Here is a 17,301-nt window from a genome sequence, read left to right as displayed (position 1 = left end):
ACCCGACTCCCGCTCCCGCTGCCCCCCCCCCGACTGGACCCGACCCGCCTCCCGCTCCCGCTCCCGCTCCCCCCCCCGACCCGACTCCTGCTCCCGCTCCCCCCCCGACCTGACTCCCGCTCCCGCTCCCGCTCCCCCTCCCCGACCCGACTCCCGCTCCCGCTCCCGCTCCCCCCCCCCGACCCGACTCCCGCTACCGCTGGCCCCCCCCCCAACCCGACCCGACTCCCACTCCCGCTCCCACCCCCCCCCACCCCCGATCTGACCCAACTCCCGCTCCCCCCCTCCTCTGACTGGACCCGACTCGACTCCCGCTACCGCTGCACCCCCCCCCGGACCCGACCCGACTCCCACTCCTGCTCCCACCCCGCACTCCCCCTGACCCAACCCGACTCCCGCTCCCGCTCCCGCTCCCCCCACCGCCCCCGCCCCCGGACTGGATCCGACCTGACCTCCCCCCTCCCTCCCTCCCACGCCCCGACCCGAACCGAACCTCCCTCCCCAACCCGACCCGACACCACCTACCTGTAAATCTGGTGCTGGGGACGGGCCCTGCCCGAAGTCTCGGGCGCGGCCCGTTCAGCCTTCGGTCCCGACGGCAAACCGCTGCCTGAAAGGCCTGCCTGAAGCACTTTCACACAGGTAGGAACATGGTTTATTTAATCTTTTCTTTGCTTATAAATTTTTATTCAGGTTGGATTTATTTGTATAATATTTGTATAAGTATAACTAAGGATTTATTGTAGAATTTAATGACTTCCCCTCCCCCTCCCCCCCTTGTTCCCGACGCCTAATTTGTAACCTGCGCCTGATTTTTTAATATGTAGACAAGGTTTTTTCAAGCGTACAAAAATCTTCACTTACTCCATTCTAAGTTAGTTTGGAGTACGTTTTCACTGTGGAAACTTTGAAATCAGGCGTCAGTGGCCGGACACGCCCCCTTTTGAAAAAAAAATTCTGTTCCAAAGTGAAACTGTTCTTCCTGACTAGAACTGCAGAAAATTAAATGTGGAGAATTCCGATTTCTAAGATACTCCGTTCTACACCAGTTGCTCCTAAAAATCAGGAGCAAATCATGTGGAAACTTGGGGCCTCTGACACTGGCAGTTGAGCAGACGCATCATTCATTGCAGCCACAGATAAATTGCTATCAGCTTCAAAATGCTCAGATTCCAGGCAAACTGCAGATTATGAAGGCCACAAGGAAGAAAGATGTACTAAGGCTAGATATCGAAGATTTGAAGATTCCCCCTGGACAGCTTCAGTTTTGCTATGAAGGCCAACATGCCATTTGCATTCTTCACCGCCTGCAGTACCTGCATGCCAACTTTCAATGACTAATGTACTATGACACCCAGGTCTCGTTGCACTTCTCCTTTTCCTAATCTGTCACTGTTCAGATAATATTCTGCCTTCCTGTTTTTGCCACCAAAGTGGATAACCTCACATTTATATACATTATACTGCATTTTGCCCACTCACCAAGTCACCTTGCAGCCTCTTAGCATCCTCCAAACAACTCGCACTGCCACCCAGCTTAGTGTCATCTGCAAACTTGGAGATATTACATTCAATTTCTTCATCTAAATCATTAATATATATTGTAAAGAGCTGGGGTCACAATATACATTAATGATTTAGATGAAGGAATTCTCGCTTATCATGCACTCCCCTGCTGTCTATGCCTCTTTCCTTACCCTCAATTGTTCCCTTATGGCTTTATTCATCCATGAAGTCTCATTAGTGTTTAGTTTGTTCTTTCCTTTTAGCAGAATATATTGATTCCGCACTCTGTTGAACACCGTTTTAAATATTTCCCATTGCTGTTCTACATCGTTTTTTTGCCAATATTGTTGCCCATTTTATTTTCCAAAGTTCTATTCTCAGCTCCTTAAAATCAACTTTTCTCCAATCTATTACCCTGGTTTTCATCACACTTATGTCCTTCTCAATTATCATCTAAAAGCGTATTATATTATGGTCACTACAGCCTAGGTGTTCCCCTACCTTAACTTCTCTTATCTGCTCTGGTTCATTCCTCATTACTAGATCCAATAGGGAATTCTCCCTTGTTTGGCTTTTACATATTGGTTTAGAAAGGAATCCTATACACATTATGGCAACTCCATTCCTCTACCCCCTTTACCTACCTCTTCTGTCCAAGTAATATCAGGGTAATTGAAATCCCCCATGATTATTATTCTGTTTTTTACTAATTTCCCTAAATTGTCTGCATATTTCTTACTCCACCTCCCTTCCATTATTAGGTGGTCTGTAGACTACGCCTAGTGTGATTGATCCGTTATTATCTTTTATCTCTATCCATATGGATTCTATTTTTATCTTGCTGATAGCTGCATCACCTTTTTCTACTGCCATTGATATCCCTAATAAGTACAGCTACTCCACTTCCACTTTTCCCTCTCTATCTTTTCTATATATGTTATACCCTGCAATGTTTAATTCCCAGTTCTCATTTTTCTTTAGCCATGTCTCAGTAATCCCTACTATGTCTGGTTCTTCACAATGCATGATTGCCTCCAGCTCCCCTGTTTTATTATGGACACTGTGTACATTGCTGTACAGACAGTTCAACTCATTTTGAATAGGATTTCCTCTCACTTTATGTTTAACCATCTTTTTAGACTCCTGTTCTATCACTCTATTTATTCCCTTGCCATCAATATCCTCCCTTAATATATTCTTTCCTATGCTCTTTTCCTATTTTGTTTATATTTAGGCTGGTTATGTTTTTTGTAGATCTCTTCCCCCATCTTACTAGTTTATAGCCTTTGTCACCTCCCCATTTATCCTTTCTGCTAGGACACAGTTTCCATCCCGTTTCAGATGGAGCCCGTCCCATCGGTATAGTTCCTTCCTGCCCCAGAACTGGTGCCAATGTTCCATGAAAAGGAACCCCTCTTTCCGACACCCACTGTATTGTATAGGGTTAATCACATAGGGTTAATTATGATATTCCGACATTTACAGTGAGTTTCTGCTTCATGCCTCGTGGAATGTTGTTGATGCAAAGAGAGAGACCTTGATGCGCACACTATCTTGTTTATGGGACAGTCGATGCCTCGAGGTCTCATGCTTTGTGGAAGAACAGCTGTGGCCTTACAGATTAGGAGTTGGCCATCAGCCACATGCACCAATGTTTGTTCAATAGTATAAAGGAATGGAACTGTCCAGTACTTTGAACTTCACCTTGGACCGTGATTCGCGAGCGGTGCCGGGACCCCCGAGGCTCCTGACCAGCCGTCGTTGTGGAGTTCTCGACGGGCTGAAGGCTGTGAGCTTTGTTGCATCTTATCATACTTCTCTTTTCTTCGTAAACTGTATTATGTTTCTTTTCTCTCAGTAAAAGGTGTTTTATCTTTACTTAATTTGTCTTGTCTCTTATTTAACATTCATCCAGATCCCGAACCTGGGTCTATTATTATCGATCCAAAACACTCACCCTTTAGCCACGTGTTAATTTTCCTGATCTGTCTGCTTCTTTGCCAATGTGCACGTGGCTCAGGCAATAATCCAGAGATTATTACCCTCGAGGTCCTGCTTTTCAATTTAGATTAAATTAAATTAAAATAATTACCTTTTATGTTCGCTGCCAATCTATTCTCTTTCTTTGCCTCTCTTATTTCCTTTTTCACTTCCCCTCTGAACATTTTATATTCAGCCTGGTTCTCACGTATTCTCAACTTGACATCTGCTTCATCTTGCTCTCTATCTCTTTCATCATCCAGGGAGCTCTGACTTTGGTTGCCCTACCTTTCCCCTTTGTGGGAAAGTACCTCGACTGTACCCGAACCATCTCTTTAAAGGCAGACCATTGTTCAATTGCAGTTTGGCCTGCCAATCTTTGATTCCAAACTACCCGGGCCAGGTCCATTCTCAACCCCCTGAAATTGGCTGTCCTTCAATTTAGTATCTTTAGTTGCTCCCTGTCTTTTCCCACAGCTGGTCTAAACCTTATGATACTGTGATCGCTGTTCCCTAAATGTTCCCACTTGGCCCACCTCATTCCCCAGAACCAGATCCAGCAATGCCTCCTTCCTCGTTGGGCCAGAAACATTCTGATCAAGAAAGTTCTCCTGAACACACGTCAGAAATTCTTCCCCCTCTCTGCCCTTTACACTATGACTATCCCAGTCTACATTAGGATAGCTGAAGTGCCCCATTATCAATACTCTATAGTTCTTGCGCCTCTCTTTAATTTCCCTGTAAATTTGTTCCTCTATATCCTTACCATTAGTTGATGGCCTATAGAATACACCTAGTAGTGTAGTGGCACCTCTAGAGCCAAAGTATTTTAGAGTGACACTTGCTGCTCTTGTGGAATGGGGGAGAGGGTGGGCAGCCCATTCTGACCAAAGAACAACTTTTTGCTCCTCCCTTCCCACCGTCCAGGGCCTCAAACACTTCTTCCAGGTGAAACTGCGATTTATTTGTACTTCTTTCAATTTAGTATACTGTATTCGTGCTCACGGTACTGTCTCCTCTACAATGGGGAGACCAAATGCAGGTTGGGTGGTCGCTTTGCAGAATACCTCCGTTCAGTCCGTAAGTGTGACCCCGAGTTTCTGGTCGCCTGTCACTTTAATTCTCCGCTCCACTCCCACTCTGACCTCTCTGTTCTCGGCCTCCTACACTGTTCCGATGAAGCTCAAAATAAACTTTCTATTAGGCATTTCTGGACTCAACATTGAGTTCAACAATTTCAGAGCATAATCACTGCCCGCATTTCTTCATACAGCAGCTGCTGGTAATTCTGCCATTCCCATTTACATTTCTGCACGACCCATCTTTTGTTTCTTTACTTGTTCCATTACCATCTCCTTTTGCCTTGTACAATTATAACTTTTGTCATTTAATCTCTTCTGCCCTTCACCCTATCACCGATCTTCCCTTTTGTTCTTTCCTTCCCTCCGCCCTTTCCCTGCCTCTGCACTTGCTTAAAACCACTAAGTTTTTCCAGTTCTGATGAAAGATCATTGACATAAAACCTTAACTCTGTTTCTCTCTCCACAGATGCTGCCTGACCTGCTGAGCATTTCCAGCATTTTCTGTTTTTATTTCAGATTTCCAGCATCTGTCGTGTTTTGCTTTTGAATAAATTTGACCTGTTGCTTCCTGCCTGGCATTTCAAAGGAATATGAGATGATGTTAAGCCCGTCCCAGTTTCTGCCCCTCCATTGTTCTGGCCAATCTGATACCTCACATGGGATGCCTTCCACACATCATGGGCAGAGTCTGTTTGTTCCTGCTTTTCCATTGTCCTGACTGATCTCCAATATTAGCTATCCTTGTCATAGAATAACCCAATGATGTGATCAACTTCTGACTTGCGTCAGCAGTCTGTAGGTTTAAACATTATCACTTTGAATGATTCACAATGCAGGATGGGTAATATGGCCAAGCAATAGATGTCCATTTTACTTCTGTGCCCAACATTCTTAGTGAGTGATGAAGCCTCAAATGAATTGTGATCAATGTCGCAAGTAGAATATAAATCACTTTATAGATTTTATAATCTATTCTGTTTATACTAAATTGGTAAAATTAATGAGATAATTAATTACATAAAGGGGTGTATGCCATATGGTTAATGGGGCACTAGATTCCTTGGTGGTTTGGCTCCAGTGTGCGTATTCATTGTTGTTGTACAGTGTGTGCTTCAACTAGTTGTGCCTTGAATACTCTCCGACTTAATTCAGGGTAAAAAAGTTGCAGTAATGGGAATCTGATATATTCTCATCAAATACAAACTTTTTAATGAAACGTCATCCTTGCGTGTGGCATGAATTTGTGGCTATTTTTGTTGATTTGAATTTTCTGGTGATAGAAAAGGCACACATACCTTTGAAGCTCCAAAGAGTAAGCAGTGCTCAAAGGTTTAAAATTATTCTGTTAAGCTTTTAAGTGTGATTACCTTCTCGAGTTATGTAAGGTTGATATCACGGAAAACATTAAGTGAAGCAATTGAATGTTAATCAACCATCAGAGTCTTCAGGCAGATTACACATACTTCCTGTAACCAAGTAAACATAGAAAAAATATGTGCAGGAGTATGCCATTCGGCCCTTCGAGCCTGCACCACCATTCAATATGATCATGGCTGATCATTCACCTCAGTACCCCTTTCCCGCTTTCTCTCCATACCTCTTGATCCCTTTAGCCGTAAGGGCCACATCTAACTCCCTCTTGAATATATCCAATGAACTGGCATCAACAACTCTCTGCGATAGGGAATTCCACAGGTTAACAACTTTCTGAGAGAAGACAACTCTCTGAGTGAAAACTGAAATAAAAATCCCATTTTCATTTTAACGCAAGCATTAAACACTTCTCTTTATCCGGACACACATCAATGGGGCTCCCCTGGGCTGCTCTGTAACCAACTGCAGAGAGGCATGTTTTTCGCCCTGCGTTTGAAGGCATCCCATATTAGTAAAATGAAGGTCCCCGCTGTGCTGGCCATAAAGACTCAATATAAAATTAGTTTGTCTTGATCTAGAGCCTAGTTGGTATATTGGCAGTGCAAAACTTGGAGAAATATGATGTGGGAATGGAAATGTCACATTTTGTAATAGGTAGTGCTGCTTTGAGGTTGGTTAAGACGCATTGTTGAGGCACAGCAGGATATTTACTCTGCATCAAATCTGTGCTATAGCTAGAAGGGAGTATTTTATGCTAACACTCGGTGACAGAATTGCAAGGGTGTCTATTCCTCAGAATTTATGTCACTAGTTTTCATATGAACGCAATTTTTGTTTTAGTGTCTTCCCTTCCCCCCCCCCCCCCCCCATAAAATACGGGTAGGATCTAGTGATGGTCCAGCACTGTATCACTGGAGCTTCTAAATTCTCCAATGGCTTCCAATTTTTTTGTTTCCAAGCATACAACACTTCCAATATTAACCCAGTTTGAGTAGCATTTATTGGATTTCTTTTCTATTGGCTTTCTAGTTTTTCCGTTTGTATTCTCTTGGATTTAATAATTGGTTTTAAGATATAACCACATTGGGTTTTTTTTAAATGGAAAGTCAAACAAGCACATTTTCATTTTTTAATTGACATGCACTGTGCTAACATCATGGCAGATGAGTGGCATGTAGGTGTTCTGCAGTGCAAATTGACTTATAATAGGCGACATTAGACCCAAATGATGTGTATTGGCAAGTTACTATTGCTATGAACTTTAAATACAATGGTCTACTCTACTGACTGCTTGCATCCTTACCACTGTCATAATTCAGGTGTTTCAGTCTCTTTATTTTTAAAGCAGTTCCAAATATATGGAGATTTTTGCACATTTTGAATCTGAAACATAAGTATAGTGCAATAGGCAAATAGTTAACCATTTGTTAAGAGTTTTGTTTGCACCTTGTGCTGCAGTATTCTGTGGTGTGTGTATGGTCAGTCTACTATTGTATAAAGTATAATAGAATTTGGACATTCTACAATTTAGAAACTACAATTTAGTTTTGCTTTCCTTTTTGGGCTGGCCTATCTTTTTTGTCTATCAGAATGTTAATCCTTTTGATAAATTTATTCGATTACAGCTAAATATTTCCATAATTATTTCAATTTGTGATGTATGTGTTTTGAGGAAGAACAAACAGTTAATCTTTGTGCATTCTTCTATGTAATGTGTACACATACTCGATAAAGATTACTGAAGTTGCATGTTCAGTCATGAACTCATTGAATGGCGGTCCAGGCTCGAAGGGCCGAATGGTCTACTCCTGCACCTATTTTCCATGTTTTGATGTTTCTATGTGAAGGCAAGAAGAATGCCTATGCTTCGGGAAGTGCATCGCTTCCTCACTCTGTACACACAAGATTAAGAACTAACTAGGTGGTGAATTCTGGATATGAAGCAGTGGTTTGTGGGTTTTGTGCACACACACACATGCTTTTGAATATAACCACAGCTGAGACCAGGAAGTCTCTGTATGGCATAACCACATATCTTACTAATATGCAATGAATGCACTGCCCCATCACAGCACACTGCCACAGGAATGCAGTTTCATTCATGAAGCACCGTAATAAAAAAGCATGTTTAAAAAGTAATTGAAATAACCAATTAATGTGTTTGTGCGATGGCCTATTATTGAGTCTTCATGGAAGAAAAGACATAGGGCTAGAACCTCCACTTTTGTGCTTATCGCCCAAAAATGAGCATTATTTCCGGCGAGGGCGGTAAAAAAGGGTTTTCAGATCGCCGGCTTCTTGCCCATTCTCAAACCACCTGGTCTCCATTTTTCAAAAGGTACCTTACCGTGAGCGATATGAAATGGACGGTAGCGTTAAATTTTTTTGACGTTCTGACATAAAACGTGGCCATCCATAGCAACAGCATGGCAACACTCGATTCCCGCGATTCAGGAGGTCAAGGGTCACCATGAAATGCACAGAAGAGGAGACAGAAAGAGAGGGAGCTGAGAGGGACTGAAGGCGAGTCTGGGTGTGGTGTGGCTGCTTTGGGAGGAAGGAGGGAGACTTTAGAGCTTCACAGCAAGTAGGCAAACAAAAATTAGCTGTTACCAGCCACATATTTGCCCGAATTTGGCCTATAATGGAGAGAGAGGAGCAGGCATCACAGCACGCTGTGGAGACTGACACTGGAGAGAGCAGTGAGCTGGGAGAGGAGCACATTGGAGGGTGCAAAAGAGCCAGGAGGTTCTCGGACGAGGCAAATGCCTCCCTCCTGCAGGAGGTTGAGTTACACTGGGGTGATTTGACACAGGGAGGGTGTGGGAAGCCCACCCCAAAGGCCTACCAGATGATATTGGCCGAGATAGCAGAGGTGGTCTCGTCGGTGACTAATGAGGTTCGTGAGGGCAACCAATGCCGCAAATGATGGATCGACCTTGTGGGATCCGCAAGAGTAAATATTACATTGATTTACATGTACTTATGTATTTACATAATTTGATTTGTAACAGTCATGAGTGACTATCAGCAGATGTGAAGTCTTTAACTTTTACCGGGAATGTTTTACTCAAAGCCTGCGGTCACGGTGTACGTCTTTAGGTAAAGAATGATCATTATCATAGTAATCATGATTACATCTGTCGGTTATGTGTTGTATCAGTCTCTGTGACAGTACCTAGCAATGATATCACGCAATGATCTCATGCCATGTCATCCTGTCACCTTTTACAGAAGAAGCTATCGACGATGAGGTCCATGCAGAGGTGAACAGGTGGGGGGCCACCAGTCCCCAGCGACATCACAGAGTTGGAGGAGCGAGTGCTCGCATTCATGGGGAAGCACCCCCGGACAGCCACGGACACATCTGCAGACCCTGAAGTGATGCCACGTGAGTAAAGCTTACACCGTTGCGTGATGTAAAGTCAATAGATGCCACACCCACTCATATCCGAACAATCATATATGATAGATGATATCTAAAATTGTCATAGAAATAATGATGGCCTAATGAAAATCATTGCAATGCAAATGTGTTGATAAACATGAAATGTGATGTCTGCGATGATTTGATCGTGGCGATGCTTTTGTCGTGCATATGCTGTGTGTAGCGCTAGACTCACCTTGTGACCCTAGCACCCCCTTCTCCTCTAATAACCTCATTTGTGTTTTGCAGCTTAGCCAGCAGCGCGGCCCCAGGCAAGACCACAGAGGCCAGAAGGTGGGGGCGTGGGGCCCGACTCTCCGGACAATCCTACATCTGGTGCTGAGGAGCTCCGATTTTTGCCCGTCAATCCACTGGGTCTGTTCTCCATGGATGAGAGGAACCTGCATCGCCACGCTCCAGAAGCCATTCGACCCCAAGGCCATCTAGTGGTCCTCTGGTCATTCCTGCTTCCACTCTAGAGGTACCGGCCCCAAGCACCTCGCCACAGGGCATCCCATTTGTTCCCCGGACGACGCCGATCCCGCGGAGGTCTCGTGGACGCGGCAGGTCTGTTCCACAAGTGCCACATGACAGCGGAGAGATGGTACAATTGTCCAGGAAGACAGCAGAAATTGGTGACCAGCTCATCAAAGCATTGGGGGGCATATCCCGATAGCTGGATGCGATAGCCAGGAACACTGCTGGCACAGGCCTCCCAGTGGTCCCGGAGCGCGTCACCCCACTCCTTGGTTCCGCACCACCACTGCGAACGACAGATGAGAGCAAGGACCAAGATCCTGCTTCTGCATCAGAGAATGTTGCCCCCTCGGCACCCCCCAGGTCCGTACCCGTGCAACGATCGCATCTGCCTTCATCCCCCCCCCCAATGAGGCACCGCCTGAGGAGCTCCTCGGCCAGGCAGCGTGGAGCGAGGAGGGGAAGGGGTAGAGGTGGGGAGAAGAAGGCGAGGGGGGAAGGAAAGTGAGGTGCATGTCTGCAGGTGATGGCTGTGTTATATCTCCATCTGGGTGTATGTAATCTGTTGTAATGTATGGGGGGAGGGGACCACGCTCCTGTTTTGCCTTTGTATTCTGTGTTGCTGGACATGTTGAACATTTGATTGATGCCAATGGTGGAAAAAGTGGGGTGTGGGTGGGGTTGGGTGTTATTGCCTGTGATACTTATGATTTCAGACCAATGTTGGTATAATTTTTTTTTTACTGAACATAACCTTGTTGCGCATTGTCTCAGATAGCTGGACCATTACACACTGGTGATTCCTTAACATGAAAGGTTTGAATACAACTTAACATCAATCAACGTAAACTTTAACTGGCACCAAGGTGAAGAGCACCATTGATGTCTGAGCTGCACACACACAGCAGTTTGTCAGCGTTGTCACTCACATCAACGCTCTTTCAGGCAAATCGCTCAGGTATCAGCTCCTCACGTAAGAGTCTTGAAGCTATGTGTTATGTCTATAATGTACTTATGAATGATTCCAAAAGGCAATGTGTTGTACTTGAACTGTAGTGACCTTGATCCTTTATTCCAAATTCCAGAGTGCTGTGCGAGCATGGTGTGCAGCCTTTTATACAGGGCCCTGCCACCAGGGCAGGAAACCCCCGGTCCCCAACAGTTGCATGCTCTAGTGGTGCCACCATGTATGTACACGGTGTGAACTTTATTGATAGTGCATCAGGTAAACAAGTCTCCATCTTATAAAATCTCAGAGTGACTACACATAGAGTACATCTATAGTCAGCATATACAACACTATGTAGCCACTACGGGCCCTTTTCTGCTGTCTGGAGGGGGTCATGGGCATGGTTGCATAGCCAGCCTGATTGTCTGACCCTAGGTCAGCGTCCAGCCACTCTTTTTCATCTTCCTCTCTCTCCTGAGGTGGAGCATCAGTGCCTTCTGGCAATTCTTAGCCCCTCATGATAGCCAGGTTCTGCAGCATCGAGCACACGACCACGAATTTACCTACTTGCTCAGGGTTGTATTGTAGCTCCCCTCCTGAGTGGTCAAGACATCTGAAGTACTGCTTAAGCACAGTTACTGTTTGGTGGCGCCATTGCATTGAAAGTATTAATAGCGATTGATCAGAAGTAATGATTTCCTCACTAAAATACACCTGGAGTAAAGCCCCAATAGTCCAGAGTCTGAAAATATGTCTGTTGAGATGTTCACTTCACCAGAGTCAATGCAAAATCCCCCGAAGTTGAGGCAGCCTTTTGAATGAAGCGACCTGCGATTTTAAAAATGGCAGCCACACTGCTGGAGTTTGTTCAGAACAGTTCCACTTTTTCTGGGCAGTTTTTTGGGCGAGCGATATTGTGGGCGATATGTGTGCGAGGTGGTGAAAATGATGCTGGCCGATCTCATGGGTGTTGTGCCCTTTATGACAAAAAAAAGTGGCCAGGTGGTATTATTGAATCTCGGCGTTAATTCCGTGTGGAAAGTAACGTTGGGCGATATTATGGGCGTTGATTTCGCTCATTCTTATGATTCTGCCCCAAAAAAGTGGCCGGGCGGTAATATTTTTTCCTGCCTTTTTAAGCTCATGGGGAAAGTAACGCTCGGCAATAAGTTTTCTAGAAAAGCCCGTCAGCTTCCATTTTGTGCCAAAATGGGCGATATATGGGCATTACACGTCATTTCAGCGGTAAAATGGGCGTTAAGCATGCAAAAAAGTGGAGGTTTTGGCCCATGGGGTGCAAAATTGGGCTCTGTAGTGGCCATTTTCTGGGTGCTGTGAAGCAACTTAAAATGGCGTCTGCGATGTGGATGCACACTTCCAATGGGAAGTGCGGTGGACGGCATATTTGTAAAGGGGTTAGTGATGCTGATGACTGCAAGCAGCATGCAGAGCAGATCGATCATGACATCAATCAGCGTGTAATGCTGATTTGACGCCAGTGCTGCCATTGTGGAGCTCCACGCTCCAGCCTATGTCTTAACCCTCCACAACTAAACACGCGTCCAGCAGGAGGAAGGGACCCCCAACAGCACTATTTAAAGGGTTAGCTGCTGAATTATTTTTTTCTGGCTGCTGCTGCGATTCTACGCCCTTTGGGAGCGTTTCCATACTTGTTAAAAGTTTCAATAATCTACAGGGAGTGGTCTGGCTGGTGCTGAAATATTAGTAGGACATCCTCTTGGCTATGAGCACGACTAGAAAATTGAACAGAGGCCACTCAACAAGAATAGCCGCTAGAAGAAGAGGATGGGGAGAAAGGCTCTTAGTAGGAGGCCATATCCACAGAGGGTCTTTAGGGAACAGATCTGTTGGTGAACAGATTGCTAGGGCGCTGTGACACCCTGGAAGACCCGATGCACAGTGGTAACGAAAGCAATGATGGCAGCAGTCTGAGCTTCAATGACAGCAAGTTGAGATTGCATGATAGAAGTCTGAGCTTTCACTGCAGCACTCAAGACGTTGATTTATTGCTTTATTGATTATACTTGTGTTGAATATTACTTTGTGTAGTGAATGGCTTTTGAATTGAAGATTTTATGTTTACTTTCAAATGTCTATTTGGTGGAGAAAATGCTGTTCCTATCTGAATATTCATGTACCAATATTGGCAGGTTATTTTTCACTGCTGATAGCAACATCATTTTAGAATATTCAGTTGACCACTCGGCCATTTGCTGTAGGTATTTAGGCCAGAACCGAGGAACAGAAGTCTGTCTTTTATGTGAACCTTTGGGGATAGTGTGGAAAGGTGGCGGTAGGGTAGAAGATCAGCCATGGTCTTATTGAATGGTGGAGCAGGCTCAAGGGGCCGAATGGCTGACTCCTGTTCCTATTTCTAAGGCAGTATATGTATTAAGCTGGGTAAGGGTTTGCAATGAGGTAAGTCTCATTGTTCTGCTCCCCTTCTCAAATGGCTATTTCTCTATTTTTCCAAAAGCTGGACCTTTACTCAGCAGACAACAGCACTCTAGTTTATGGCAAGCAGGAAAGGAGCATTCTAATATTAATAGATGTGGGAATTCTTTGGCAATTTTAAAATGAAAAATCAGGAGGCAGGAACATTGCTGATCTTTGTTATGTTCTATCCATTCCTACATAATAGCAGAAACTAGCCTTCAAAAGTAATTAATTGGCTGTAAAGTCCTGAGGTTGTGAAAGGCACGATATAAATGCAAGTTCTTTCTTTCAATGGTCATCATCATCATAGGCAGTCCCTCGAAATGGAGGAAGACTTGCTTCCACTCCAAAAGTGAGTTCTCAGGTGACTGAACAGTCCAATACGGGAATTACAGTGTCTGTCACAGGTGGGGCAGACGAGTCATTGAAGGAAGGGGTGGGTGGGACTGGTTTGCCGCACTCTCCTTCCGCTGCCTGCGCTTGGTTTCTGCGTGCTCTCGACGACGAGACTCGAGGTGCTCAGCGCCCTCCCGGATGCTCTTCCTCCACTTAGGGCGATCTTGGGCCAGGCACTCCCAGGTGCCGGTGGGGATGTTCACTTTATCAAGGAGGCTTTGAGGGTGTCCTTGAAACGTTTCCTCTGCCCACCTGGGGCTCACTTGCCGTGTAGGAGTTCTGAGTAGCGCGCTTGCTTTGGGAGTCATGCGGACCATGTGGCCTGCCCAACAGAGCTGGTCGAGTGTGGTCAGTGCTTTGATGCTGGGGATGTTGGCCTGGTCGATTACACTAACGTTGGTGCGTCTGTCCTTCCAGGGGATTTGCAGGATCTTGCGGAGGCATCATTGGTGGTATTTCTCCAGCGATTTGAGGTGTCTACTGTATATGAAGAAGCTCAAGCCAGGCCCTCCATATTGCCGCCTGCCCTTCCCCCACCCCCCACCCCGCCCCCACCTAATCAAGAAAATGTTTGAAAGAATAAGCTTGGTATGAACCCGAGAAACGCTGCGAACTTGCAGGCAGTCTTAGAATAAGATGGAGGAGAGATGGGTGCAGCCTTTCTTTGCTGCTGCTGCTGCTGTTGTTATTATTGTTACTGTTGTAACTGTTCTCAAATTAAACGTTTGTTTGTAAGTGATGTAAATTTATAAATTTAAAAGTTAGTAAGTGATCTTAAAGTTTTTAAGTGATCTTAGAGTTTGTCAGTGATCTTAAGTGAAATCTTTAAAGGTTGATACAAGAATATGTTTATTAAAGTTAAGTACAAACAAATGTTTGTTAAACTTTTGAATAAAATAAATTTAAATTATAACTGAATCATTTACATTATTTGTTCCATTATTAGTGTGAGGTGATGCACTTTGGGAGGGCAAAAAAGGAAAGGGTATACACACTAAACGTTAGGCCACTTAATAGTGTAGATGAAAAAAGGGACCTTGTCCACAAATCCCTGAAAGTAGCAGGCCAGGTGGATAAGGTGGTTAAGAAGGCATACGGAATGCTTGCCTTTATTGGTCAAGGCATAGAATCTAAGCAAGGAGGTTATGCTTAAATTGTATAATACTTTGATTAGGCCGTAGACTGATTGCCGTATTATCGGAAGGACGTGATTGCACTAGAGAGGGTGCAGAGGAGATTTACTAGGATGCTGCCTGGAATGGAGAATCTTAATTATGAGGACAGATTGAATAGGCTGGGTTTGTTCTCATTGGAACAGAGGAGGTTGAGAGGAGACCTCATCGAGGTGTACAAAATATTGAGGGGCCTGGACATAGTGGATAGTAAGGGTTTATTTCCATTGGTGGAGGGGGCTATTACGAGGGGGTATAGTTTTGAGGTGGTTGGTGGAAGGTTTAGAGGGGATTTGAGGGGGGGCTTCTTTACGCAGAGGGTTGTGGGGATCTGGAACTCGATATCTGGAAGAGTGGTGGATGCAGAAACCCTCACCACTTTTAAGAGATGGTTGGATGGGCACTTAAAGTGCCTTAATCTGCAGAGTTACGGCCCTAGAGCTGGTAATTGGGATTAGACTAGATGACCTTTTGTTGGTTGGCGCAGACATAAGTATTGCAGGGAATAGAATACTGCCAGGGTGATCTCCTGGACTAGTTTCGATCGCCTGGATGGGTCGGAGAGGAATTTTCCCAGATTTTTTCTCCCTAAATTGGCCTGGGTTTTTATTTGTTGTTTGCCTCTCCCAGGAGATCACATGGCCCCGGTTGGGATGGTGTGTAGATGTTTTTCGTATTAGGGGTGTTGCAGTGGTGTGGGGCGGACTGGTTGGGCTGGGTGCTCTTTGCCTTTCCGTCATTGTTCATGGGTTTGTATGTAACCTTTAGGGCTGCTGACCGAGGGCCGTGCGGCTCTTTGTCGGCCGGCGAAGACACGATGGGCCGAAATGGCCTCCTTCTGCGCTGTAAATTTCTATGTTTCTATTAACACAACTTTTGGAACTCAAGAAGAATCATTTCCATTATTTGTTCGATTATTAACACAACTTTTTGAAGTAAATAAAAATCTTTTCCATCATTTGTTCCCTTCACGTAACAAAACATTACAGAACAGGTCCAAACAGTAAACATGGTCCATGTGGAATAGTTGCCACTGGGTCTTCAGGCAGCAAAGCGTTCACAGATGATCTGCTGGTGCAAGGCTCAAGCACAAGGGGCACAACGGCCCACCCTCCTTCGCCATCATGCTTCGGGTTCAGGTAGTGGCATGGTTTCTTCGCCCTCTTCCTCCTCCTCATCATCTGCATCTTCCTCATCATTATCATCAGCCGGTTGGTCTTCTACTACCAGCTGCTGCTGCCTCATGATGGCTAAGTTATGCAGCATGCAGCACTCAACAGTGAACTGACCGACAATCTCAGGGGAATATTGCAAGTAGCCTCCGGAATGGTCCAGGCATCAAAAACGCTATTTCAAGATGCCAATGGTCCTCTCTATTATGCTGCACGTCACAATGTGCGCCATGTTGTAGTCCCGGTCAGCTTATGTCCAAGTTACGTGTAGGGGTGTCATAGAAACATAGAAAATAGATGCAGGAATAGGCCATTCGGCCCTTCGAGCCTGCATCACCATTCAATATGATTATGGCTGATCATGCATTTCAGTACCCCATTCCTGCTTTCTCTCCATACCCCTTGATCTCTTTAGCCATGAGGGCCACATCTAACTCCCTTTTCAGTATATCCTATGAACTGGCCCCACAACTTTCTGTGGTAGAGAATTCCACAGGTTCACAATTCTCTGAGTGAAGAAGTTTCTCCTCATCTTGGTCCTAAATGGCTTACCCCTTATCCTTAGACTGTGACCCCTGGTTCTGGACTTCCCCAACATCGGGAACATTCTTCCTGCATCTAACCTGTCCAATATCGTCAGAATTTTATATGTTTCTATGAGATCCCCTCTCATTCTTCTAAATTCCACTGAATGCAAACCTAGTCGATCCAGTCTTTCTTCATACGTCAGTCCTGTCATCCCGGGAATCAGTCTGATGAACCTTCGCTGCACTCCCTCAATAACAAGATTAGGAGACCAAAACTGTACACAATATTCAAGGTGTGGCCTCACCAAGGCCCTGTAGTAATACCTCCCTGCTCCTATATTCAAATCCTCTCGCTATGAAGGCCAACATGCCATTTTCTTTCTTTACGGTCTGCTGCACCTGTATGCCAACCTTCATTGACTAATGTACCATGACACCCAGGTCTCGTTGCACCTCCCCCTTTATCAATCTGTCACCATTCAGATAATAATCAGCCCTCCTGTTTTTACCACCAAAGTGGATAACCTCACATTTATCCATATTATGCCGCATCTGCCATGTATTTGCCCCACTCACCTAACCTGTCCAAGTCACCCTACAGCCTCTTAGCATCCTCCTCACAGCTCACACTGCCACCCAGCTTAGAGTCATCTGCAAACTTGGAGATATTACATTTAATTCCTTCATCTAAATCATTAATGTATATTGTAAATCGCTGAACCTTGCGGTACCCCACTAGTCACTGCCTGCCATTCTGAAAAGGACCTGTTTATTCCTATTCT

At 45.0% G+C, this 17,301-nt stretch overlaps 1 long non-coding RNA gene across 1 annotated transcript; it reads left to right on the top strand.

Moving 5' to 3' along the window:
• Nucleotides 1-3,217: 3,217 nt before the first annotated feature.
• LOC139259565 (uncharacterized) lies at nucleotides 3,218-10,492 on the top strand. The gene is made up of 3 exons (XR_011592595.1): nucleotides 3,218-3,295; nucleotides 9,177-9,333; nucleotides 9,619-10,492. It is a non-coding gene; the product is annotated as an uncharacterized lncRNA (long non-coding RNA).
• The last annotated feature ends 6,809 nt before the right edge of the window (nucleotides 10,493-17,301 follow it).

Source organism: Pristiophorus japonicus, chromosome 3, assembly GCF_044704955.1.
Source record: "Pristiophorus japonicus isolate sPriJap1 chromosome 3, sPriJap1.hap1, whole genome shotgun sequence".
In the NCBI taxonomy this organism is placed as follows: Eukaryota; Metazoa; Chordata; class Chondrichthyes; family Pristiophoridae; genus Pristiophorus; species Pristiophorus japonicus.
The sequence above is the reverse complement of the archived record's forward strand: the minus strand, read 5'-3'. Positions and strand labels throughout refer to the sequence as shown.